Source organism: Chrysemys picta, chromosome 16 (genome assembly GCF_011386835.1).
Source record: "Chrysemys picta bellii isolate R12L10 chromosome 16, ASM1138683v2, whole genome shotgun sequence".
Classification (NCBI taxonomy): Eukaryota; Metazoa; Chordata; order Testudines; family Emydidae; genus Chrysemys; species Chrysemys picta.
The window spans coordinates 30,436,565-30,462,128 of record NC_088806.1 but is presented as its reverse complement, the minus strand read 5'-3'; the positions used below and the strand labels follow the sequence as shown (position 1 = coordinate 30,462,128).

Sequence of the window (25,564 nt, the reverse complement as noted above, 5' to 3'; positions counted from 1 at the left end):
CCCATCACCTTTCTCAGGCTGTTATGGGGGGGGGGGGAGAGGGGGGGGAGAGGGGTTTGACCCCAGGGTGAAGGAAGGCACAGGAGGCCCCATGCAACTCCTACCCCAGACAGGAGCTCAGGAGGGGGCATTATCCCTTTGTGGGGGCGGAAAATGCTGACAGCAAGGGGCCCTGCTTGTTCCGAAAGCCTCCGTCGGGACAGGGATCCCCATTCAAACACTTCAGGCGCATCCTCCGAACCCAGTGCACTGTGCTTGGGGGGGCGGGGGCTGCAAGACAGGTGGAGCGTGCATTGCTCCTCTGGGCCAAGCGCTCTCCTGGCTGCTTTTGGGGGATGAGGAACCCTGCTTTCCGCCCCCCCCCCATTGGTTTCCTTGCCCCAGAGAAGTAGTAACAACGGCTGCTGCAGGGAGATGCCTCTCTCCTCTGTGTGTGTGTGTGTGTGTGTGTGTGGGGGGCGCCTGAGGCCTCTGCTCCCTCTGAGCCGGGATGCGGCTCCTTGAAGCCCGGTTCCCTCTGGGACCCCTATCAGTGCTCGGTCTCCGCGGGCCCCATGTAGCTCTTGCCAAGTACCCCAGGCCCCAGTTATTGCATTGGGCGGTTTCCCTCACAGATGACCTTGGCTCCCCATGCTGGAGGCGGGTCGCCCGAGCGGGCTCCCCGCTCATTAGCTAGTGGTGCAGAGCTATAAAGCCTCAATAGCGAAGTGCTGCGGGCAGCCGCCAGAGGGCACTGTGACACCAGCTATCCGTGCCCCGGGCCTGCAAGGGGCTGGGAATGGAGGGTGACTGAGAGTCTGTCATTGCAGCCCTGGCCCCTTGGCCCCACTGGCCTGGAGCGTCTCACCAGCCCCAGAGCCACAGCTTGGGGGTGGGGGACACAGCTCCTCTGTGCAGGGCGGCCAGGCCCCACAGCACCATGGACCTTTCCCCAAACAACTGGCATGACGTTATTTAAAAATACGACTTCCAGGGCCCTGGTGTCCAGCATTTGGCCATCCTGGGAAGGACTGAGGGGGCTTTATAGGCTTTCACTTCCTGGGCATTATCTCCAATTTAGAGATGGGGAAACTGAGGCACAGAGTAGTGGTCTGCTTGGGCCTGACCTGGACCTAAGCCCACCTGAGCCTGAGGGGGTCATGAGTTGCCCCTGGGATCGGTGCAGCTGTGTACCCTGCTCCCTCCAGAGCGAGAGGTGCTGCCCTTCCGGTTTTTAGTGTTTAGCTTTAGCTTTTAGTGTTTCTTATGCCTCCCCGCCAACCTCCCCTTGCCCCTCCTGACCGGTTGCTTGACTTTGGCTTGAGAAAGGAGCCAGGCAGCCTGTCATTGTATGCTCATATTACACTCCCACCAATCCCTGTAACACTTTAGTTCTATCCCTTATCGCTTCCCATTATCCTCCCATGGTCAGGAGGAGGAAAGCTACCCTAAGAGGGTCTGGTTGTTTCTCGCCCAACTCAACACTTGTGGCTGGGTTCAGGTCAGGTCACAGGGTTCTAGCACAGAGAGGGGAAGTGACTTGTCACCCAGAAAATCAGTGGTGAAGCCAGGGCTAGAACTCAGGAGTCCTGACTCAAGGCTTCCCACCAGCCCTCAGACCAGTCGTGCATGATCGCTGTAAGTATCCATACACCTGCTGTGCTGGGAGGGGCAGCGATGGGCTTCCAGCTCTCTGGCTTCTCCTTGTGACCCCTTCCTGCATGAGCAAGAAGCTGTTGCCCGAGAGCTGCCAGGCAGGAGTGGTGGAGGTTCACGGCCCTCCCAGGAGACTTTCGCTCCCCTAACACATTACCAGGTAGCTGACATCACAGGTCATTTGCCTTCAGAGAGTGAAAAACTCCCGCCTGACAGTGTCATTAATCAGGTGGCACCGAACAGATCTGCTAATGTTTGTGCTTAATTAGTGCTAATACAGCCGGGGGCCTGGGGATCATTTGAGGGAAGATTTCACACGCACACCCTGCCATCTTCCTCACTGGAGCTTGCAGCAGCTGGCCCTTTGGTACCTTAAATGTGGTGTCCTTAGGAAAGTGTCCAGATCTTGCATGTCAGGCTGGAATCAGGGCAGGGCTGGGTCCCAAACCAGCCCCTAGATCCAATCACCTCTGGATTTCAGGGACATTTGGATCCAGAATTGAGGCAGTTGTGTTATCATCATGCACACCCGCTGTATCCTTTGTGAATCCTGCTCCCCACATTTCCCCCTCAGGTGTGTGATGTCCCCCCCACCCCCAGAAAAGCCACAAAGCATTATGGGTTGGTCTATGCAAATCAGAGCGGCCTGCTGTTTCTTTATTTGCAGATGCAGAGTTCTGTTTTTACATTACCCACATGCTTTGGATCTAGATTTTGCTGTCCGAAGCCCCTGATCTGAGAGAGAGGTGCTGGGCTACAGAGCAGAATGGAAGTCGGATCAGATTGTGCAGAAACCGATCACTAATGGGTCCCTGCTTCAAACAGCTGTGTTGCTGCGTGCATAGTGCCTGTGTGCTATAGTAGTTTTAGGCATGCATAGCCTGTGTGTGTCCCCAGGGCCGGCTTTAGGAAGTGCGGGGCCCAATTCGAACATTTTCGGCAGGACCCTGGCAGGGATGACTTAAAAAAACAACAAAACTTTCATTTCTTCCATGTATTATTTACTTTCCATAACTATATAAATAATAAAATTATATATTATGTACATTGCATCATATATGCTATTGATCGGTTATTAATGAGCTCCGTTTCACATGTGTGGGTCCCTGCCACTCTCTGGGGGTGTGCTAGGGTGACCAGATGTTCCGATTTTATAGGGACAGTCCCAATTTTTGGGTCTTTTTCTTATATAGGATCCTATTACCCCCCACCCCCTGTCCCAATTTTTCACACTTGCTGTCTGGTCACCCTGTTGTGCACATGTGTGGGTCCCAGCTGCTCCCTGTCCCCGTCATTGAAGCAGGTGTGCAGGGTTACTGCCCTGGGAACTGCAGGGCACCACTGGACATGGGGCTGGCTGGAGGCAGGGCAGGGGCTGGCTGGAGGTAGGGTCTGGCTGCAGGCAGGGCAAGGGGTGGGGGGCTGGCTGGAGACAGGGATGTGTGGAGCGGGCTGGCTTCAAGCAGGGCTGCAGGGGGGTGCGGCATGGGTTGGCAGGGCTGGAGACAGAGAAGTGCAGGACTGGCTGGCTTCAGGCAGGGGGGTGCGGCAGTCGTTCGCTGGAGACAGGGCAGGGGGTGCGGCAGGACTGGCTGCAGGCAGGAAAGGGGGTGCAGGGCTGGTGTGGGCAGAGGTTGTATGGGGCTGGCTGGCTTTGGGCAGGGCTGCAGGGGGGTGCGGCAGGGGTTGTCTGGAGACAGGGCAGAGGGTGCAGCAGGGGTTGGCTGTGGGCAGGGGATGCAGGGGTTGGCTGTGGGCAGGGGATGCAGGGCTGGCTGCACGCAGGGCAGGGAGGGCGGGGCTGGTGCGGGCAGGACAGGGAGGGCGGGGCTGGTGCGGGCAGGGGGGGCGGGGCTAGAGGCGGGTAGGGGGTGCAGGGCTGGCTGGAGACAGGGACTGGCTGCGAGCAGGGCAGGGGGTTCAGGGCTGGTGCGGGCAGGGGGTGCAGCAGAGGCAGCTGGAGCCCCAGCCCTTTAAATCGCCCCCGAGCCCCCCGCTCTCCCAGGGCTCTGGGGGCTATTTAAAGGGCCCGGGGCTCCCCTGCTTCTACCGCCCCAGCCCTTTAAATAGCCGCAGGAGCCCAGGGGAAGCGGCAGGGCTCCGGCGGCTATTTAAAGGACCGAGGCAGTAGAGGCAGTGGGAGCCCCGGACTTTTTAAATAGCCCCCAGAGCCCCGCAGCCCTACCCCAGGGCTCCAGCAGTGGGGGTCTGGTGGCAATTTAAAGGGCCTGGGCCCTATAAATTGCCCCCTGGGGAAGCTGGGCCATCCCGGTACGGCGCACTGCTCTTGCCAGTACACCGTACCGGGGCTTGGGCGCGGGGCCCTCTTAGGCGCGGGGCCCGATTCAGGGGAATTGGTTGAATTGGCCTGAAGCCGGCCCTGTGTGTCCCTGTTGTGTGCTTCACTGTGTCTGCATCCATTAGGGTGACCAGATAGAAAGTGTGAAATATTGGGATGGGTGGTGGTGGGGTAATAGATGCCTGTATAAGAGACAGCCCCAAATATCAGGACTGTCCCTATAAAATCGGGACATCTGGTCACCCTAGCATCCGTTGTTCCCAGGGGCTGTGTATATCCACGCTTCACGGTGTGCATTCCTAGCTCCGTCTAGCCGTAGGATGAACGACACCAGCTGTTGCAAAGTGGTTGCCTGGTAAATGTTTATGGGATGACCACCTTGAATGGCAGTTGCCGGAGGATATCCGGATGCAGGCCAGAGACATGCTCACGCTGGAATGTAAATGGATGGACTCAGGTAGACTGCCGGGACGCTCTGTGGAAAAACCTGGCTCTAATGAGCCTTAAAGAGAGACGCTGTGCTAACGAATGGCTGGCTTGGTAACATTTAGGATTCCCACTTGGACAGGACGTGCACATTTTGCTCCGCCAGCCAGGCAAGCAGATGTCCACCATCTCCACGCTCCGGAGGCACAGGAGGTGGGTGAGCTATCCTGGCGATGGGGATGGTAAGCTACTCCCTGATGGGGATGGTAAGCTATTTCCTTGGGAGGGGTTTGCAATGGAGGAGGAGGTCTGTGGTGGTGTGAGTGCATCACATGGCAATGGGGTTTTTCCCATTGACTGCAGTGGGCATTGGGTCAAATCCCTAAAGCAGAACAAGGAGCTGGGAGCTGTACGGTGTTAGAGGACTGTCCCTTCACCCCCTCCCCTGGTTCTTGTCACACAGACAGAAAGTCTGAAGCGCAGGCAATGCGATGTTTATTGGGGTTAGTTCCAAGCAACCATGTCCAGAGCTCTACACACTGGCAGAGTTGGTTTCCCAGTGTTCCCTTCCCAGCTCTGATGCTGCAGAGCCTTGCCTGTGTCCCCATTCCCACTTCCTCCTCCTTAGCAGGCACAAATATACCTCCAGTGCCTGCCCCTAGTCACGCCCCTTATAACTTATGGTTCTGTTCCGTTTTGGAGGGTTGTGAGTCTGGGGTCTTCGTCCCACTCCTCTTTTGTATCCTAAGGGAAGGGTAAGGAATGAGGTCGTGTCTGGCCAAGGTCAGGCTTTTCTTTAGCTTTTAGTGTTTCTTATGCCTCCCCGCCAATATCCCCTCACCCCTCCTGACTGGTTGCTTGACCTTGGCTTGAGAAAGGAGCCAGGCAGCCTGTCATTGTATGCTCATATTACACTCCCACCATTCCCTGTAACACTTTAGTTCTATCCCTTATCACTTCCCATTATACTAGCAAACCCATCTGGCCAGGCAGAAGCAACACACGTCTCTGTCCTTTGTTCACACATATTCATATAAGAGAGAGAATTTTGGGGTTGACTTTTGGATACTTTTATCTCAGGTCGACAAACAAGCCTAGATACTAACATATGGTACATCAGGTGCTGGCTCACCACTGGCTCTCCCCAGCCCAGACAATAGGGCTTGTGCCCCAATGGCGTGTGGGTACATGTGAATGTGCGCAGGCTGGACTGGTGGCAAAGATTAGAGCCCTGGGAATCCAGAGCCGCAGAGCATTCCAATGACCCTGGCTAAGCGTCTAGCCCCTCATGTTCAACACATCCAGAGGTTCCCATCAGGCTGGGGTTGGCCCTTAATCCTGCCACGTTCCATGAAGTTTTCTATGTCTGCGTCATGCCCAGGAGGCCTCTAAAAGGCCATTGAATCCCTGTAGGGTGTCTTGTAAGAGGGTCCTTGGTTTGTGTACTGCTTGGCTGCCAGCGTCCACTCCAGAGTAGCTGCATTTCAGCACTGTTGGCTGCCGTGAGGCTGTAAAATGCCTTGGGAGCCTCTGGGATAAAGCAAAGAGCGCCCAGGACTGGATCCCTTTTATTATTGCTTCTAGAAGGGCAGCGGCCTCGGTCTTGGCGTCACAAGGCGACTTTGATTAGCTTAAAAAAAATTAAAATCTTAATTTAATTTAAAACACTGTCATTCACAGTCATGGCAAACGCTGAGCAGACTAATTATTATGCAAATTAGGCAGATAGAAAAATGATTAATAATTGCACAAATTAAAAATTATTGTAAACATCCTGTGACTAGTGATAAGTCCGCATGTAGCGCGTGTGTAGGAAGGAGCGTTGCTTAGCCAGCTCCTGAATCCCGATTTTCTCATTAGGGGACTTAATTAGCAAATGACGCGTAGGAGCCAAGCAGCAGTTGTGCGGTTCCGGGATCAGGCCGGGCCAGCGTTTGGGTTTCAGATGATGGGGGAGATGTGTCAGCCTGGACGCTGCCGCTGCCAGCGTGAAGCGTGAATTTCAAAGCTGAGACCTCCGTTCAGTCAAACGCTCTTCAGGTAACTTTGCTGCTCAAGGGCTCAGTCAGGGTTGATTGGCCCCAAAATGTCCCTGCCTTCACTGCGTCCTGTCTCTTTGCAAAGTCCCTGAGACTCTGATAGGAATTCCCCTTCAACGACTTGCACAGCCGGGGTTGTGCCTTTAGAAGAGAAGGAATCACCAGCTGCCCTGCCATACCCCACCCGCAAGCCCAGTGCTCCCACGTAACTCTGCAGTAACAAACCAATTGCCCAGGCCAGCATGGACTGAGGATGAACAAGGCAAGGGTCCCACCCACCCCCTTGCTGATGCACCTCAACCCCGTGCCAAGGGGAGTGCTCAGAGAGGCAAGTTGGCTCTGGTCTTTCTGCCAACATGGCCAGCCATGGTGCCTATTTGGGCCAGAGGATCTTCTGTTGCCTATGTTCCTGCAGAAGAAGCTGAGATTAGGGGAGGGCAGATGGATGATGGATGGACAGAGAGACAGGCCAGGTGGTGTGCACAGAACCCTCTACTGCGGAAGTGCCTTTTGTAGGCTGCAAAAGACAGGACCTGGAACAAGCCGCCCCGTGTCTGGGCAGTGAGAGGAACCATTGAAGGTGTCCCTCCGGGCAACAGCATGCTCTGCTACGGGCACGGATGTTCCTTGTTGATGCTGTCCCGCTGGCGAGGGGCTGGGAGCAGAGGAAATGGGATGCAGAGATTTTTTTATGCCAATGGTGGAGGTGGGAAGATCTGGGAGACACTAGGTTCAGCCCAGAAGATAAATGCACCAGTGAATGTGTCCCAGGTTACATGGGCCCCCCATTGGCCACCTCGGCAGAGAAAGGCCCACGGAGCCTGGATTGCCCTGGTCTTTCCCCCCACACACCTCAGCCCTGTCAGGACTAGGAGGGCGGCTGTAGGGAAGCTTGTCCCCGGTGCTAGGGACAGAGCTGGAGCCTGGGGCTCTCTGGCTCTTCTCCACCAGTGGGTTATGGGGAACCTCCCAGCGATGGGGCTGAAGGGGAGGGTCCTGAGCCCCTTGGAGCATTTGGGATTGTGTATGGACAGGGCAAGGCTGTTTTAAGGTGGGGCAGGAGGCCACCACGGGGCACACTGACTGCACAGATCCCCCTCCAGCGATAGCCCCCGGGGCTCGACCTGGGAGGAGAGGGCCAACTCTCAGGTGAGGAGGAGGAGCGGGCTGGCTTGGCACTGTCCAGGCAGCCCCTGTACTCAGGGCGCTGCTTCCTTGCGCTGGCTTTCCCCAGGAGCAGGGAGATGCTAACAAGATGACTTTGACTTGCAGAGCCAGGCCTGCCTGGGTTGCACAGCAGCTGCGGGATGGCTAATTACCCTCTGTCATGGTGATCGATTCCCTTGATCTTGGTGTGCAGAGCAGACGCGAATAGCTATTGGACCACCCCTACCTGGCCCACTGCTGCATCAGCCCGGGTGGCTGCTTCTCATCTGGCAGAGCCCTCGCCTGCGTGTCCGCACCAGCTCTTTCCTCCCCGTCCTGCTGAGAGGGAGGTGGCAGGGGGAAGGGGAATGCTGCCGAGAGGGGCTGGCAGAGCAGATGCTGTATGTGAGTTGGGGGCAGCTCTGGCAGCATGAGGAACTGGGTGAGCCCAAGGGACCACTCGGGTCTTTGCGGGATACACCCGAAACCCAACCTCCGACAGTGTCGAAGGGAGGCATGTAACTCGCTTGCCCGGCGCTCATGCAATCAATAGCCCCAAACTGCCAGGGTCTCCTTTCTCGCCCAGCTGTTTAGCCTACCAAGCCCCCACGCTAGGAGACAGACTGGTGTTAGCACTGGCCTTGCTGCAGGTGCTGTGCCCCAGGCTGCACTAGCCGTGGGGGCTGTGGGTCCGGATTGAGGGGCACTGACAGAGAGATGAGACAGGGCCCAGATCTGTGCTACCAGAGCTTGTGTAGTCAGGACTGAAGGGCAGCAGCAGAGGTGTGTGAGGTGAGGGACGCTGGGGTGCTGCCGTGAAGAGGGTCCCGTGACTTGACTCGCCCAAGGCGGTGCATGTAGGATTGTGCAGGGGCCATACGTCTGGACTGGCAAAAGAGCTCAACACTGAGCGGCCCTGGCAGAGGCACCAGTGCCCAGGACTGGATTAACGGGGGGCTGCTGGGCCGGGCGGGGGTGCCCGGGCAGAGCTATGGGTGCCCAGGCGCTGAGCTAGCAAGCAGCACCAGTCCCTTGCTTTCAGGAGGATGGAAAGTTAGCAGTGTTTTCTCCACGCCTTTAACTGCACTCTAGTGGCCAGGCTAGCTGAGCTGGGGCCCATGTGCTTGTTAGCGGCTGTGTCCAATCCCTTGGCGTGGGCATTCTCCAGCAGTGACAGACTCAGGCACCCGGGCTGTTTGTCTGCTGTCATGCCGATGAAAAGCCGCCTTCGCACTGCAGCAGCCTGACAGTGTGTGAGGAGGAGGGGCGGGGGTGGGACAGTGGCTTTGTTCCACGTTATCCCTGCTTCCCCCCAGGGTTAGCCAGTCTCATTCTGCCCTTCTGCTGTTGACAGCTCCTGTGTCAAAGGGAGTTGCGGCATCCTGAAACACCTGCTCATTATTGGTGCTCTACAGACTATCCTTACAAGGGGGAGTTGGAGCCGGCTGGCTCAGATACGAGCTACCCACTTTGGGGCTTTGCTCATTTCCCCAAAGTCAGCGGGAGGCTCAAATTGATAGTGACACACGATGCGCACCAGGGCGACTGCAGCATCAGCCTGGGGAAGGGATGGGGCAATTATCCAGTTCTCTCTCTCTCCCCCATGCTGTCAGTCAGAGTGAGTGAGTGTACGAGCCCCTAGGCAATGCACGGGGGCGGGCTGATGGGAGGCCCCTACCCCCAGCCAAGGGACTAATGCAATCACTGAGAGGATGGGACACTGTAGAAGTTAGGTAGTTAGAGAACAGGTTATCTCGGGGAGGTAACCAAACCCAGGCCAGTCCATGCCTTCTCCTGACCACCACACACTGGGGACGGCACATTATGCCATCAAGGTCATGGGTCCAATCCAGTGCAACTGGCCAGATCCTCAGCTTTGGCATCACTTCCTGGAGATCAGTGGGGCTAGTTAACGCCTGCCTTTGTCCGAAGTTTAGGACTAAGAGGCTGGTTTATGCAATGGCTGTGGTACCTCTCTCTGGGATGGGGAAAAGCACCGTGCCGCAGGGACCGTGCCCCTAAAATCCTGGTCCCACCAGCTGTTCCACAGCCCTTTCCTGCTGAGCCTCACTTTACTTTCACACAGGGGCTGAAAGGATAATGCAGGCCAGAGAGGCCAATTAACCCACCTGGCTGCATCTGGAGGGTGAGCCAAGCCTAATTAATGATGCAGTCCAGCTGGGGAGGGGCTGGGGCTGCTATAAATAGAGGTCGTTTGGAGCAGAAGAAGCTCCAGGGGGGAATTGTGCAATTACTCTCCTGATAGCAAGGAGTGAAGCTGTGCAGGAAGTCTCTGGTGGGGCGAGGAGACAGCTCAGGGGAAAAGGCTTGGTAGGAAGGATTCTGGTGGCCTGAACGTTGACAACCTGTCCTAGGGTCTCTGGAGTGGAAACCTGTGTAGCAGGTGGGCCTGGGTTCCCTGCCAGCTGCTGGTAGGTGGCAAGGAGCACCCGAGAAGGGGACAACTGGGAGACCTGAGGAAAAAGTGCATGGACCATTGGTCCCAGAATGGAGGGTGTGAGCCTGGCTAGAGGGAATGGACTCTCTTGCTGACCGTTGTCATGCTGGCAGGGGGGATAAAGCATGACCTCTCCGGAGGGCTGAATTACAAGAAGAGGCAGACCACTACGGGACCGCAGTGACTGTTGGCTGGGGTGCTAGACAAGGAGAGCCTGCTATGCCGTGCCCAGCCTTGAGGGGGTGTTCTAGGGGTGAGTACTTTACAAACATCTCCCTTGACTGGGCTCGTAAGGGGGAATGTTTTAAGGCAGGTGACAAATGCAACCAGGGACACCCCTTCTGCTGCCCTGACATCAGAAAGCGAAATGGCTTCTTCTTACACTCTGATAGTCTGTGTTCCTCCCTTGCGCCTCCTGCAATGATAATGTTAGAAAGCACCCTCATGCCCTGTTAGTGGCTGGGGAGGTTTGCATCTGAATCACCCCCAGCCAGGAAAGCCACAACATCCTTCTCCACTCTGCTCCAGTAAGGCAGCTCACAGCGTGGGCTGGCCAGTCAGAGACCAGCCCCAAGCAGCTCCGGGCTTCAGCAGCGTGAATGTGTTGTAGAACCATGCCGGGAGTGGATGAGAATTGGATCCCGACGTTCGTGAAGAGGATTCACCCCCTGCCCAGCCCCCAAATGTACATCTAACAGTCACTGGCGGTGCTCACTTGCTCTAAGAATTAATGAGCTTGTTTGTCTCGCATTTTGCTGCTAATTGCGTAACATTATTTCCCCCCCCCCCCGCGCCCCCTGTTTGACTGTTTTACTTTTATACTTTTGACAGTGAGTGCGATAATAACAATAATAGGCTTACACTGGGTAATAGGCTTATGTGGTGCATTATTCATGTCAAGGACAAGCAATTAAGATTGGCCTCACACATAATAATTAGATTTTTGTTGATGAGCAGATCTGTAATGTGTTTAGTTGAGATTAAGAGCTTAATTCGTGGTGTGACCTTTCCCCCTCCACCCCACCCGCCAATCTGCTTGCCAAAGTTTTGTCCGGTTCCACTACCATTGGGTTTCTTGCTGGCTTGGAGGGGACTTCTGTCCTAGTGGGGTGATGTATTAACCTCCCCCCTCCCATGAGGTGCTTAGCTGGCCTTCATCCACCCCGGGGTCATAGCCATGCCAGGGAGGCACGAGTGTATTGTGCAAGTATTTTGGATGGGCTCAGGGGGCTGGGGATGGACTAGGAGGAGGAGCCTTTTATTTCTAGAGCATTTGAATTTTCTCCAGGGGCATAATGGTGAAATATTGGTACTCTGAGGGCTGGCTGGCCCCTTGCGATCGGAGATGCCTCTCTCAGAACACCTTGTGATGGAGAGGCCCAGGGCAGAATGAGCTATGGGCACTGACCCCTCCACTTGGCTCTAGACATGGGGGGCCCAGCTGCAGCTTTGGTGTCCGGTTAGGTGGAGGACTTGGGTGTCTAGAGCTGCCAGCCAGGCAGGTTGGGTTCTTTCCAGACCTTGCTCCCAGGGTGGGGTGGAGGTCAATGCTGCTGCACAAAGAAGGAAGTAAACAAAAGCAGAGTTACAATCACAGGAACTTCATGCTCCATTTATCCTAGAACTTGTAGGGTCCTCAGCATGGTATTCCATGAGCTCCTCAGTCTACTGCATTTACCCTCAGCCCTGGGAGGTAGGGAAGTGCTATTAGTCGCCCTGGGCCCCAGTGATCCTCATTTCACAGAGAGGAAAGTGACTTGCCAAGGTTAGCAAGTCTGAGGCAGGACGGGGAGTTTAAACCCAGTTCTTCCAAGCCCCATGCTAGCTCCCTAACCACTGGACTCTCCTTCTCCGTTTTTACTGGATATGTCAGTGTGGGATTTTCTTAGTGCAATAGTACCCAGAAAGAGTTTCTCCACAACTTGACAATAGCTCTTTTCTGGTTCTATTCCCTCTTGGGTAATTTCAGCTGGGTAGTGTTCTTTACTCCCTGCTTAAAATGTAGCACCGTGTTCCTGCATGCTGTTACCTACTGTGTTGTACCCCAGAGGTGGCTGCATTTCAGTGGTGGAAGAAGCAGCCCTTGGTACAGTTTGCATGTTGCATTGGGATCCTTTGTGGGGTGGGGAGAAGGAACTCTATAAATGTACTGTTAGACAGACCAAATGTGTTACAGTGGAAAACAAATTGTCCAAACAGCTTTACGAATTAAAAGGAAGCTAGTAAAGTGCTCACGACTTTCTGTTTTCGCAGATGAATAGGGAGACACTTGTAGAAGACAAATACATGCTATAAATATTTCATGTTGAGAAATGGATGAAATTGTTCCCTACAAATGCTATCATTTACTTAGGAATAGCTGTGTTTGCTCAGTTCCTGACAATTATAAATACCTCCAAACCCTGTAATATTCTAAGGCTGTATTTTTTTTATCTCCGGAGCATTGAGATTTAATAGAAATCCTCAGTATACATAAAGGCTGGCAAAGCATTTCCCTGGCTACAGTGTATTCTCCCTCTGCCTGTCTGTGCCTGCTGGGGTCCTTTTTGTATCGATCAACGTCCTTTCCAATAGTCCATGCTTGCTTTTCAGCTGTTTGGTTATCAGTCATTTCCTTGTCTGAATCCTTTGAGCAGATGCTCAGCAATTAGACTCAGCTGTGAGGAGTGGGGAAGTCGAATTGGTTGCCAAATGCTCCGGATTGTCGTCAAAATATCAAATGAACAACCCGAGAAGAAATAAACTGCTTGGATGATGGGGAAGGGAACGCACAAGCGCTCGGTGTGTGCCCTGCCCCTCCCTCCCTCAACAGCAGCCCCACGTTCACGTGCAGCCTCTCCTGCTTTGGATTCTGGGGGGCAGGGCAGCCCAGTGGGGCATTGTGCCAGGCTGAGGGATGGAACTGAGGAGTCCTTTGTCCTTGAGACAGGAAAGGCCTCCCCTATTGTTTTAATTGCTTGTACCTGCTGTTGTGGGTGCTGGTGGCAGAGGAGGGCTGCATGTTCGGTGGATCGCTCCCATCCTCTAGAGGACCTGCCCCCCAAGTCCCCTTTTGGAGAAGTCTGTCCGCTGCAATCTGCACTCCACCTTACTGTTCTCCTTCATACAGGAGTGCTTTGCATCACATGTGGGAGCCCGTCTCCTCTGTCAATCCAGTCACCGTGCAGAGGCCCCTCCTCTGCCACGTGAAATGCAGACTCACGCCAAGGGCTGCCTCTGACCCTGCCGCCCAGGCACCGGATCTTACCCAGGGCTGGGCATTCGCAAGCAGAATCTCGCAAAGACTTTCCTGGGCTGAAGACCACTGCTTTACCAGCTGCTCGAAAGGGAGTGTCCCCAGCTGGCACATCTGTGGGGAGCTGGGGTCAGACCTTCTCAGCTGGCAGCCCCTCGCTGTAGCACTAACAGGCTCCTCCAAGAGCTAGGCCAGCGGCACAGAGCACGGCCTGTATATCCAGCCCTGCTACTCCACAGCCAAGAACTCTCTCTCCCCCTCACGCTGTCCCGCTTCATCGCACCATGCCACAGTGCAACCCCTGCGCCCGGCTCCCCCGAGAGCTCCCCTCCTGCCACTGGCCTGGCTCGGCGTGTAGGGCTCACTCGCTCTCCAGCCTGGCCAGCGCTGCTGTGTGCTTAGCTGAACTTCGTACCGGATGGGCACCACTGGAGGGCAGGAGGAGTGAGGGAAGCTTTCAGCCGGGTAAGAAGCTTCTGGCTGGCTTCGGTCTCCTGCAGAGAGAGGATTTAATGGCACCAAATGCCATCGCTCATCAAAGGCCAGGAACAGCTGCAGTGAAGGGCCTTTATAAACTTTAATAACGAACGTTGTCAGCAGTTGGAAAGAGCAATGCTCTGCAGAGAGGCAGGAGCCAGAAAGCCCAACTGCCCCCGCACCTCCCGCCCACCGTGACTGGGGGATTTATCTGATGGCCTGGAAAGCAGGTCAGGCAGTGCTGCCAGTTCTGGGCCAATTTACCATCCCCTAAACACTAACCGGGCTCTCGGAGGAGTGAGCCGCCTGTCACCCCATGGCTGGCTCCTCTGGCACCTGTGTGGAGTCCAGGGCACCGGAGCAGAGTGGCGGCTTGGAGGCTGTTGCGGCTGCACATTATGCATGCCAGGGTCTGTCACTTCCTTTCCAGGTTGGCTTTATGTGGCTGAGAACTGCCGCTCCTCCTGCTGCCTGGGTTTGCTTCTAAACAGAAAGAAGGGAAACCATGACTCCAAAAAGGCTGGTGAGAAATGTGAACGGGGCCGCCGGTCTGGAGGTAACACAGTCATTGTCCTGCCTGGGTGCGGGGTTGACTCGGCACCACAATGCAACCACCTCTGAGGTGGAGCTCAGCAGCTGTTTAACAGAACTCAGTAGTTTTAGAATTTGTTGGAAGCTCCAAGGGAATACCAAGGATAACCAGCCTAATTCTCCAGGAAAGAGCCAGCACGGTCTGTAAGGAACATGAGGGAAAAGCTTCCCTTCCCCAGCAATAAGGTTGGGGCCTTTGTCCAGTGTAGAGTAGGATTCACATGCAGCACTGAGAAGGGGGCTCCTATCCCGACCATATGCTGCACTCCACCATGTCTCCTCACTGGTCACCTCTGGGTGGAGATAATAAATAATATATGGAGATATACCTATCTCCTAGAACTGGAAGGGACCCTGATAGGTCATCGAGTCCAGCCCCCTGCCTTCACTAGCAGGACCAAGTACTGATTTTGTCCCAGATCCCTAAGTGGCCCCCTCAAGGATTGAGCTCGCAACCCTGGGTTTAGCAGGCCAATGCTCAAAGCACTGAGCTATCCCTCCCATCTCATCTAGGTCAGGGTGGTAGTTCCCATGGGGCAGCTGTTTGCGGGGGGGGGGGGGGAGGGCAGGAGGGAGTGAGTTTGGAGGGGTCAGGGCTTGAGGCAGCTTTCAGGATACAGGCGGTTCCGCTCCCATGGAAACCTTTGTTCCATCGGGAACCCACTGACCCTCTGTCAGCAAGGGCAATTAAAAACCTGTTGCTGGCCTGACGCGGGCTCAGGCTAAGAGGCTGTTTAATTGTGGTATAGTCCTTCCTGCTTGGGCTGCCGCATGGGCTCTAGGACCCTGTGAGGTGTGGGTGGTCCCAGTCTGAACATCTGGGCTGCAATTAAACAGCTGGTGAGCCCGAGTCAGCGGGCGCAGGTGTCTGATTGCAGTGCAGACCTACCCAGAGAAACCTCTGGGGTTAACTTTGGCTTTGGCTCGTCTGCTGAGGCTGCCCACAGGCGTGGTGGGGAGCCGGGGCCAACTCTGGTGGTGGTTTTGTTATGTCGTTGCCCATCCCATTGGAATGAGTGAGGGGGCCCCCCCCCCACTGCTTCCTGCTTGTTCCTCATGGGCTGCAGAACAATCCTCCAGTGGCAGCTTTCACTTACTGGGGTCTGCCCAAGTCTCCTGGGTCCTGTACCAGGCACCTGGCCCCATGCAGCGTTTCACTCAGGGACTGTTCGCAGCTGAAAGATGCTTCTGCTGCCGCGCGCGAGCCCTAGGATGGCTCCCGCACATCTGGCTGTTTGACGCACAGGGACAGAGCTAGAGAATAGACCGTTCCCCCTCCTCGAAGGGTGCCAAGGAGCCAGCGCTGGGCATGTCTGCTCAGGGGTGCCAGAGACACACATCGATCCACAGGGGTCGTTGGAGGTAAATGTGGCCTCTCCAGGCTACCTGAGCCTTTCAAAACAAAACAACTAGCTCTCCAGTACGGTGTGTTTGGGTGAGCGACACATTCCAGTGGCTCTTTCCTGCTGAGGTCTCCTATTACTTTTTAATTAAGAAGAACCAGAGCTTCGTCACTTTAACTTCTCTTGAACGGGCAGCAGGTCCAAGTCACAAGTGCTTGGCAAATCCTGATGGCTCCATAAATTGTCCTGAGCTTTCAGTGCCAAAGGCTCTGGCTAGGCCAAGCTGGTGATAAGCCATGCGAGGCTGTGCAGTTACTTCAATGAGTGTGTGCAGCGCTCCCGCCCTGGAGGCTGTGACACAAGGACACAGAGCGTCCAGGCCTCGCTGCAGCAAGGATTAGGGGTTTGCTTACAGGCTTGTGGGGTTGCTTTTGTTAGCAATAAAGGGGGAGTTTCATGAGCTCAAGGCCCTATTGGGCTATTCACAGTAAATGCACATAGTAAGAGTCCCTTGCTCCAAAGACCTGGCACTCTAAACAGCCAAAGTGTGCATCGTTAGCCAGAGTAAGTGACCTTCCCAGGTGACACGAGGAGCTGGGAAAGGAATCCAGCCCTCCTGGGTCTAGGACCATGCACTAACCACATGGCCACCCTTTTATCCTGCCTGAAGACGTTTTAGAGATGGTTCTTAGATCGGGACCTTCCAGCGACTTCAGATACTGTTCCTCTCTCCTCTCCCAGCTGGAGACTGTTTTCCTGCACAATTCTCTCTCTGATCAAACTCTGGTGGTTTTGAAGGGAGGCAGGGATTGCAGCAGTTCTGAGCTGTCTGGGACGGGGGCCTGACTCTGGGAGTGTCTGTGGCATTTCCCATGCGTGTCGGAAGGGGGGGAACACTAGTGTAGATGGCCATGGGTGTTCTCGTCTTCTCAGAGCAGGAGGTGGCTGCTTTGGCGCAAACAAGGGAGGGAAAGTTGCTATTGCGCACTCAGCAGTTTATCAAGGGAAATGGCTTTTCCTTTCTATGTTTTTCACTGGTCAGAATATACCTCTCCCAAAATCCTGCCATCCATCTGTTCCTCTCAACAGGGCAACTCCTCCCTGGTTTCAGCGTCCTGAGCGATGCCCCCCGGCAGCCAGCAGATGGCAGTAGATCTCAACCCAGGTGGGCTCACCTGGTGAGGCTATTGGAATAACATTTTCACAGGCTGCAGGGCAGCGTTTCTTCTGCAGACAGAGGGAAGTGGCAGCTGCTGGCAGTGTTAGATCCTCAACCGGGTGGTCTGCTCAGGGTGCTGCTTCTCCGACGATTCGGAGAGCAACCACCCTTTCTTAAAGAGCTCTTCAGTGGTGCTGTGCTTTACCCAGGGCTGGCCTGAGACCAAATGGCACCCAAGTGAGACGCATCTTCGGCCTCCCCCCCCCCCCTGTTTGTTAAATACCTCATTTTTATGGCATTTGTAGCCCGTTTCTGTGGGGGGAAACGGATAGTATTAGGGAGGGGAAAAGTCTCTGTTCCATAGTCGTAGCAAGTCATCCAACATTACATGTTCAGCATGGCAAAAGAAGTAAGTGTTTCTTTTATATCCGGGTTCGATAGACCTCTGGTGTCTCATTAAATATGTCCTTTATTAGTTGCTACTTACACTCTTCAAGTCTTAAAATACAAGTCCACTTTCACAATTACTCACTAAAACAAGGTTCACAATATCGCACCTGGGCTCTAACTTCGTTCTTGTATCTCTCTGACAGGCGCCCACCCCGATACACCCGCAAGAGCCTGGCTGACCACATTGTAGGAGGTTTGAGGAAAATGTAATTCTCAGAATGTCTGGAAGGTTCACCAAGATTCTGCAAAGGTCCAGAACATTCTAAGAGGTGAGTGAAAGATGACTCCACATATGGAATACCTGAAACATGTTCCTTCTAACAGTCTATTTTCCCTTTTGTCACTAACAACAAAAATGGCACCCAAAGTGCTCGCCTGCCCCTAAATCCGGCCCTGCCTTTATCTACCCACTATCTGACCGCATTACTTCCCAGGCACGGAGAGCAACATGGGGAACCTGGGCTTGCTCTCTGCCTCTTGTGGGGATAGCTCCCAGCAAAGGACACTTGACAGAAGAGCCCCAGAAAATGGCACTATCGCCTTTGCCCTTTATGCTCCATCCTGCTCCGTGTGTGGTCTTCCCTCCAGCTCTTGCCTTTCCCAGGGAGGTGCCCGTCACTGAGAACACAGACCTCTCGGAAGGCAGTAGCCGTGATCCCACGTCCGCATCAGTCTGGCAGGGCTAGGTCCCAAATTTTCTTCTGTGAGACTCTGAGCGCCCATGAACTCATGTGGTTTCCCACTGCAGACCTCCCCCACACTGAAAGGGGCAGGCCTGGGACTTCCAGCATCACTGCTGCTGGGGTCACTTCTCCCCCATAGGTTCCCAAGGCCTTTCCTCTTACATTCCCCTACCCTTCTTTGGAAGCTGGAGGGCTTGATGAGGCAACAGGGACAAAATATCCTTCCCTTGCAGGTAGGAGCTTGTTCATCTATTGGCAGGTATGTCTGCAGGTCACTTTTGGCATTTATCCTTGGAGCAAAGTCTGTTAACACTGTGCAGAAGGTTAGGCAAGATGGTGAAGAGAAACCCAATTCTGATGCAATGTACTTAGGAGTTTTGGGAGGCAGGTTGCATCCCCCCGTTGGAATTTGGCTACGATACAGGAGTTCACACCTGGATGCTTATGCAAAGCCCTGTGGAGATCTTGCATGACCACAAGTGGTCAGCACTCGCATTGTACATCTCAGCTGAGAACTGGCACCTTCAGCAGCACGGCAGAGCCCAGAGCAACACACTAGGGTATTGGCTCACAAAGCAGAGCTAATACCATCCCTCCGCACCAGTTGTTTCCATATCCTGCAGCACATTCATATTAGGGGGAATAAAAGCGTCTAAATCCAGCTCTGTCTCTCAGCTGGTGGCTGGGGTAGGAATGAAAATCAATAAGACTGACAGGTTAGTAATTACATATGCAGATATGCACTTTTCCTAATTATGGAATAATTAGGGACATGCAGAGATAAAAATTACTGATAATATTTACTCTAGACTCTCTCTTTTTTTTTTTTTTTTAAATAACCTCTCTCTCTTTCTCACACTTTCTGTCTTGGTGGAAATAACTTAGGAGATCCCAGTTAATGAATATTTGTAAATTCAAGAGCATTCAGCATCGGAATATCCACAGGGCAGCCTCTCTCTTCCTTGTAATTTTTTCTTACAAGATACTTAATATTTATGGCTCCATAGCCTTGTGAATTAAAAATAAAAAAGCAGCCACCTCAAACCCCCAGGAGCTGAGTCTGAGGATATTTATGGTGCTTCCTCTTTTCAATTACAAAGACACCTCACATAATTAAGTGCTAATAACCTTGTTAATCTAAAATGGATACTCTTTCTCCTAAACCTCTCTTAATAGAATTAAAAACAGATTAATAATCAACTATCGGAGCCATTGTATGCAATTATAGATGCGGGAGTGGGTGATGGGGCAGGGATGCAGCATCTCAAACGTATGGCTGCTAGTTTTTTATTCCTCTTCTCTCACGAAAGAGCCAACTCCAGTTTGTCATTCTGGTTTTGAATGTGGCTGTGGAGGGGAGGCTGTGCGCGCCACTGGAATTAGTCCAGCCCCAAGATAGCCTGTCTCAGCAAGCTCCCGACAGCAAGGGCCTCATGCCAAGTATTGTGACTTTGGTCGTTTTCAGGTCTGGTCTGGAGAGTGGCTCGAGGCCCACCACTCAGAGCAGGCACTTGCCTTAGCTCTGGTATCCTAGTTCTTTATATTCCGCTAGAGGCCCCAGCTGAGATGGGCCCCACTCCAAGGAACTTCCAGTCTCAACAGACCAGGTGAACTATGGAAGGATGATTGTTGTACAGATGGGACTGAGGGGTGTGTCTACGCTGCACACTAGGCCCGAGTCTGGGGGAGCTGCGCTGTGCACTTGGGGTTTCCAAGCCTGTGCTGGAGCAACCATGCTGGCTGACAGCTGCTGCACCCGGCTCTCCCAGCCATACTCCCAGGTCCATGCTGCATGACACAGACCGTCTGACTCGGGCCTGAGGCTTTGAGCAGCGTCCACACGGCAACGTGACAGGGCTTAGACCCGAGTCCCCGATGGGCTCGGACCCACCTCCAGCAGGATCCCAGGACTGGGATCCTGAGCGCTTGCTGACTCGAGTCAAACTGGCTTGTGTGTGGACGGAAGTGGGGCTTGGGCTCAAACCTGAGTCAGAGCCCAGGCTTAGCATGCCGTCTAGACGTACCCAAAATGGCTTATGTAAAGTCACCCATGGAGTCAGCAGCAGAGCTTGGGCTGGAACCCAGGTCTCTTCAGGCTTGTCCTTTGTCTGTGCCTTACGAAGGGTTCTTTTGAGGCTACCCCTTGGGGGACTAGACTGGAACGTGCTCTATACGGGGTGGGGGGGGGGGGCAGAGCCCCCACTGCTGCATGGCTCTTGCCTTGGGAGAGCCATTCTACCACCCTAGCAGCAGCAGTTGGAACGAAGGCAAATTTATTACCCTTTGGCCTTCCGCCGCTTTTAAGAGTGAGGCACACAGAGGCAGCTTCTCTGTGCCCCCAGAGGGCACCTGCTGCTGACGGCAATGCCGCCAGCCAGAGGTGCTGCAGGTGCGCCCGCCCCACGGCTCCCGGGCTGCAGCCATCACGGAAGCACTCTGCAAACAGGCTGAAAGCAAAGACGTGTTTTTCCTTGTTCTCTTTACACAGTTTAAATTTTTAAGACAAACAGCCGTGTAACACCATCTCCTAATGAAACTGTTTTATGTTAATTAATTATGTATCTGGCTCATTTTCATGCACAGCTTGGCTTTGCTTCTCCTGCACTGAGCCTTTGATCTGTCAAAGGCTAAATGGGATATAAATAATCAAATTAAAAAGCAGTCTGGATGGAAATAAACACCCTTAGGCTGTGTCATCCAGTGGTTAGTGCAAGGCACTGGGAAACTCGACTTATGGGTCTTGCTTCCTGCTCTACTTCTGATTTCCTGTGTGAGCCTGTGTGAGCCACTTCCCTGCTCCGTGCCTCAGTTTCCCCCTCTCTAAAATGAGGATGATGATAGCTAAGCTTGGGAATGTTTGAGATGAAAGGTCCTAGCAAAGTACTGTTACCATAGACACGTGTCTGGGGAAGATAGAGTATTTATATCATACTGGTGTCCGTTTCCATGGATTTTGTGTGCCTCTGTAATCTTTAAAATGCATTGGAATTGGCAGTATGATCACGTTCCTTGCAGGCCATATTCTCTGCTGGTACAAATCAGTGCAGCTGCACTGGAGCCGTCCAATTTGTGCCAGTATGGAACCTGCCCTGTGGATGTGAAACGTATTTTATGAGGCTATATATGCATGCACATAGGGAATAGATCATCAACAAAATCTCCTTAGGATGGCAGACCTGAACAGAAGAAGGAACCGCAGAAGATGCTTAGTTTACTGTAGTTTGTTGCTGTAGCATGTAGGGGCCCCAGGCCTGGACCAGAACCCTATTGTGCTAGGTGCTGTATAAACACAGAGCAAAAAGACAGATGGGGGAGAACAAGGTAACAATGCGACAATACTGCTCAGCATCCTCGGCATTGTGTGTGTTTTGGCAGGCTTCATGCCACGCTTAGCTTTGAAGGAGGACAACGAGGTGGCCTTGGGGCAGGGGTGCTGGAACAATTTGTATAGTGGGGGGTGCTGCTGATGGTGTTTATTACTGCTTCAAGCCAGGGGGTGCCGCAGGACCCCTAGTTCAGCACCCCATGCCTTGGGGATGTTTACAGGGAGCTCTTCCCAAGCATAAGAGGCAACATGGGATGGGGGGAGAAGCATGAAGGTGCTTGCTGGAAAACTTGCCAAATGCATCTATCTCCAGTCTTCCTCGCAGCACTACAGCTAGTGGAGTCTTGGGCACAGCCTAGCCCGTAAACCTCTGTTCCGAGAGATGCGGCAACCTTGCTCAGGTTAGACCTGCGACCCTACAGAGTTGTGATGCACTTTGGTCCTAGCCTGAAGCATCCTAATGGCTGCTCCAGTCTTGCCGTGGTGCCAGTGTACCTCTGAACTGACTGGTAGCTCCCCCTGCTATAATATTCCGGGTTACACCCGGGAGGATGCACATGCAGTGTTGCTTGGCCACGTCAGACATGTTCATGTACCTGCAGTGCTGCTGAATGTCCCAGCTACATGCCAGGTAATAAGGAGGTGCTGGTCCCCCTTAGTGCTTCCCTGGGTGCAGCAGAACTGGGGAATGTTGGCAACTCGGCAGCTGCCCCATAGGCCCAGCCGTGACAGGCTCCTGCATTCCAAGGGCACCTTGGTTTCCTTCAGGCCATGGAGGTTGAGCTGTTATTCCCTTAGCTCCTTGGATTTCTCACTTGATAAACCAGAGCCTCATTTGAGCTCCAAGCGCATGTCAGGTCGATGCTGTCTGGAACCCAGCCTTCCCTCTGGGGCGCCTGGTGCTGCTGGAATCCCTGATGCTGTTGCAGTGGTAACTGTTTGGTTTAGTATGTTCCCCCCCCCCCCCCCCCTTTCAAATTAAGTTAAGGGGAGGGGCGCATGCAGCAAAGAGGAGCAGGGGTAAAGCTGCAGACAGATTTCGAAGTGTGAAGCAGCTGAGACTTGGGGTTTGTAGCTGTGCTGGAAATGTTCATGTATCTACAGTGTTGCCTAGACACTCAAACAGTCCTGGGTGCTGTATAGAGTCCAAGTTCTGAAGGGACCCCTGTGATCATCTAGTCTGTCCTCCTGTAGGGCACAGACCAGAGACCTGCCCCACAATAATTCCTTGATCAGATTTTAGAAAAATATCCCATCTTGATGTAAACATTCAGTGATGGAGAATCCACCACAGCCCTTGGTAAATTGTTCCAATGGTTAATTAGAAAGACCTAAGGGAGGAGATAATTCTGCAAGCAGTGTTGCAAGCCAAATCACTTGTGCATGCAATTCACTACATGCCAGTTTAAGGTAAAATGCCATATTTTAAGGCACATGCTATCATTTGCACAATTGCTTATGAGCACAAAATTGTGCACACAGAAGATCATGCGATGAAGCTACACCACGCAGGATACAGGTATACAACCAACCTACTCCTGCTGTGCGTTAAGGGGTCAGAGGCGGAAAGCATCCGATCCGCTGCTTCCATTAGTGTCTTACACACAGTGGGAAGGAGGGAGAACTACACAGTAGCTACAGAAGTGAAGAGGTAACAGTGGGTCAATCAGGAGACTAGCCCACCATCTGTGAATCTGCAATCCCTGAGCCAGCTAACTGCTTTGGGACCCTGAGATAACAGCCTGGGACCCGGTGCCTGCCTCCCTTAGCATGTGTAAGACCCATCCGGATGTCACCTCTGCTTTCGGAGTTGCTTATGGAGGGACAGCTTGTATAGTGAAGCTGTCTTCGTCTTGGCTGGACATAGGGTGCAAGCTAGGTGGCTACTGGCTAGGGCATTTGACATGTGTGGCTATGAATGCTGCTGCTCGGCCAGCAGAGAAGGCAGTTTCTCCTGCCAGACAGGCCCAGAGCTGACCAGCCTGTACTTTAGAAAAGTTTCAAGCTGAGGTTTGCAGCTGAAGCCCATCTCTAGCTGTGCCCTCAAATGCCAACACCCTCCCCTGTGCATTGTAGGGCCTAGCGAATGCCCTCTTCCCCCCCTCCCCCAGCCATAGTCGTGACCTTTGCTTCAGCCTGCCTGCCACCAGCTCCCTCTTAATGGAAAGTCTATTCATATGCACACAGAATGAAATTCAATAAAACTCATTAACCTAACACCGGGCTGATAAGATGAAAGGCTGAGATGCTGCTGTCTGAGACGCACAATGCCTCCTCTCGCTCTGCCAGCAGCCAGATAATTGCTTCAAAGCCTGTGACACAATGCATCACAATGGAGGGGGCTGATAGGGCCTGGACGCTGCAGACAAAGGAAAGGACAGAAAACCACCCGTGCCTTTCCCTGAGAAGAGCTCATCAAGGTGAATGGACCCACCACAGCCTAGGGTGGCCACGGGTCTGGATGTCAAATGGAGCTGAAAATCCTCTGGCTCCTGGGCACGGCGCACAGAGCACGTGGGTCAATGCAAAGAGGGATGGTTCTTAGTTGGCCCCTCATTTGGGGGTGGGGAGGGGGGAGTTCAAAACTGAGCATCTTAAACAAGGGAAATTGGTGACTGAAAAATGAAGTGTAAAGAGACCTGTTCCCCTCTGCTCCCCAGCTTTAGACGCTGCAGAGCGTGAGTCCCTTGCAAGCTGCATAGCTCCATGGTAGCCTATTGCAATGGGCTCTTTCAGCTGTGGTTAAGACTAGATTTTTCTCCTGGCGGTTGAGAGAGCCTGGGATCCCCCGGTTCTCAAATATCTGTCAGGCACGCTGGGGACTGGAGTGGCTGTGATATTGCAGTGGGACAAACTCTACTGGGGGCTGAGAGCTCAAACGAAAGCAATGACACCGTGAAGCCCCAGAGATATTAGTTATGAACGATGCAACAAAGGAATGTTGTAACTCATGCAGTGAGGACTGAGGAGAGAGGCCTAGCTGCTGGGGGAAACGGGCTGGAGCCTGTATCCATAACCTCAGCAGGGAATCCTATTCAGCATGGAGGGCCCTTTGCTCCCATTCCCAAGAGCTGAGTGACCATATCAAAGGGTGGTGATCCTGGCAATACAAGTAAGAGCAAGGCGTTTGCTCAATAAATGCAGGACGGACATCCTGCTACACAGCCAGGCTCCATCGAACGTGAGCACCAGGAGAGAGCGTGTTCTCAGATCTGCAGCGCGTCGAGCCTTGCTGCTCACCCTGGGACCTCAACAGGTGATGATAGCATGACCCAAGGGCTGGTGCACTCCTGAGCGATGCACCGGCAATGGTGAAAAATCGGGATGGGTGTGTGTGTGTAATTGGCACCTATACAAGACAAAGCTCCAAATATCAGGACTGTCCTTATAAAATCAGCACATCTGGTCATCCTAGATCTAGTTCACCTTAACTCAGGGGTCCAGCTGTGTATAATCTTCAGAAAGGCACCCCTTAGAAACCTCATGTAACTTACCCCTCCTGCCTCTCACCTTGGCTTTCCCAATACAGGAGAGGAAGCAAGCACTGTGTAGCGTTAGCCTTGTGGCACGTGGACTGGGCACATCAGTAATGGGATCAACTGTCCTTGTGCCTCATTGCAGTGGGCACAATGTTCCCCTCTAATTAAAAGAACACATTGCAGCTCCAGCCAGCTGTTATGAACCAGCTTCGTTCACTTGCTTTTGGATAGTCCAGTGAGTTCTGACCTGTAGTGACACTGGTAGATCAGGGTAATGAAATCTCACCTGTGGTTCAGGGACAAGCTGATTGCTGCCAGGGACAGGAAGGACTTTAATTGTCCAATTAGCCAGGTGTATGTGTGGCTATGCTCTGAAGTATCTAGTATAGGCCACTGCTTGGAGGCATGTCTCGGGCAAACAGACCAGTCAAGCGAACAGGATTGGCAACGCTTTTGTTCCTAAAACACCAGCTTGGATACAAAGAGGGCCTTGGACAATGCCAAGCATTCGGCTTTGTTTCAAATCTGCACACAGAAGGAGTCTTTCCTCCTGTGGGGGTTCATGTGCATACACTGTAAGGGAGCTACAAAGACCAATCATCTGTCAGTAGCAGAAAGAGGCGGTTGGACAACTTGTCCTGCACAACAATGAGGAAAAATGCAATGTGTGTGGTGGTTTTTTGTGTTGCTTTTGTTTTCTCTTTGGGGCATGCCGTGTATCTTGGCAAATTCTGGCAGGGCTGAAAGGAGCCCAGGGTGCTTGGGATCTCGGTGGACACAGTTTCAGGATAATTTAACACAATCTCTATCAATTTGTTA

The 25,564-nt window shown here is 53.4% G+C and overlaps 1 long non-coding RNA gene across 2 annotated transcripts in view; it reads left to right on the top strand.

Moving 5' to 3' along the window:
* LOC103305908 (uncharacterized) overlaps positions 1-25,564 on the top strand; it is a 335,760-nt gene that overhangs the window by 5,919 nt on the left and 304,277 nt on the right. For both annotated transcript variants that reach the window (XR_010592996.1, XR_010592995.1), the window contains exon 2: positions 17,402-17,527. This is a non-coding gene — a long non-coding RNA (uncharacterized LOC103305908). The remainder of the gene's footprint in view (positions 1-17,401; positions 17,528-25,564) is intronic.